Raw genomic sequence first — 1,772 nt, forward strand, 5'->3', positions numbered from 1 at the left:
TTCCCAAAGTGCTGGGATTACAGGCATGAGCCACCATGCCTGGGGCCCCTTAAAATGTCCTATTTTCTTTTACAGAAAGATTGAAGTCACTGCAGTCTTCTTCAAACTCATCTCAAGGCCTCCCAATAGACAGTTGAAGAGCCAGAAGAAACTTTGAAATTACGGCTGCTTGGGTCAGCCACAGCACATTTGCAGAACACAGACAAATCTTTCTCCATTTTTAGTCACAAGGTAGATTGCAAGGCACAAAGAATGACTTCCTGATTATCAGAACAATCAAATAATAAAAGCAGTGCCCAGAGAAAATTATAATGTGCCACAGTTGAAAATGCTGTGAAAAGGTAAATAACAATCTCTCCTGGATAAAGTACCTAGAATAAGGTTATATTTTAGAAATCTGAAGTTATCCTTGATAATAAATTTCTTACTTTGTGTGTGTGTGCATGCATTTCCATGTGTTTTTATTTATGTTTTTATATCATTAAAAATTTTTCCACTTCAGCAAGTATATCATTGATAATGTCTCTCAATTTTCTTTGTGATAGTTAATTTCCACATAAACAGTCATCAAATTATAACATAATCCTAAACTACGTTCATTCAATAGGCTAGATTCTAAAACTCTGGAAAAGAGTAAATACCTTTTTCCTTAGAAAAGCGTGCATATTCAATGTTTCCGACCCACTTTCCTCATCAGACTTCGAAGAGTGCAGATGAAAGAAGCTGAAAAGGTTAAATCCCTGAATACTTAGTACTTTCACTTATAAATGAGAAATACATAAGTGAATTTGTGACTTTCATGCAGTTTAAAACAGCCATAATTTGTGTGTTTGTGTGTGCGTGTGTTGGTGCTCGACATAAGTTGCATTTGAAGTACTCTTTGATGACATCAGTGGCCTGACACTCCTTGCCATCATTCATCACTTCTACACAACTGCCACCAACCACTTTATAGGACTCTGTCAATTTCACAGAGAACTACTCATTCCTCTAGATTCTTGTTGTCATCAGCATTAAGTTGGCTGATTCAGTCTTCAGCACAAAGGGCCTCCACCAACTTGACATACACAGGCTCATCACAGTTGATGCAAGCACACAAAGATAGGCTTGGCGCTTGTTTAAAACTTTGGCAGCTTCGAGAATTCCATCTGTTAGGCCAACATGGATAAGGGTGGTCTTCAGCACCTCTTGTAAAGCAGTATTAACGTCCATTATACTTCCAGCAGTAATGACTTCTTCGGCCATGGCAGTGGGTTACCCGTGAAGCGGGATCTTGAAGGCACCTGAACCTCCACCTCCACACGACTGGGTGGTGGCAGGGTAAGAAGAGGCATAATTCACATATCTTGAAATTTGTTCATCATAGTACAATGATTTCTTATAAATTTATAGAGTTGTATAAATTTATACAACCACCATTATTGACTTAAAAAATATTTTCATCACTCCAGAAAAGTTCCTACTCTCAGCTCCAGGAAACAATTTTTTTTTTGGTCTGTATAAGATTTGCCTTTTCTTTAGGTTTCTTGTAAATGAAATTATACAAGATAGTCTTCTGTGTCTGGCTTATTTCACTTAACATAATGTTTTAGGTTGGTCTGTATAAGATTTGCCTTTTCTTTAGGTTTCTTGTAAATGAAATTATACAAGATAGTCTTCTGTGTCTGGCTTCTTTCACTTAACATAATGTTTTAGGGTTCATTCATGTTGTAGCATGTATCAATAGCCATTCCTTTTTATTGCTGAATAGTATTCCACTGTGTAGATAATAT

At 36.8% G+C, this 1,772-nt stretch overlaps 1 pseudogene; it reads right to left on the bottom strand.

Annotated features, from left to right (window-relative positions):
* Window positions 1-732: 732 nt before the first annotated feature.
* Window positions 733-1,245, bottom strand: LOC141583846 (small ribosomal subunit protein eS12 pseudogene; annotated as a pseudogene).
* Window positions 1,246-1,772: the final 527 nt, after the last annotated feature.

This window comes from Saimiri boliviensis, chromosome 3 (genome assembly GCF_048565385.1).
Source record: "Saimiri boliviensis isolate mSaiBol1 chromosome 3, mSaiBol1.pri, whole genome shotgun sequence".
In the NCBI taxonomy this organism is placed as follows: domain Eukaryota; kingdom Metazoa; phylum Chordata; class Mammalia; order Primates; family Cebidae; genus Saimiri; species Saimiri boliviensis.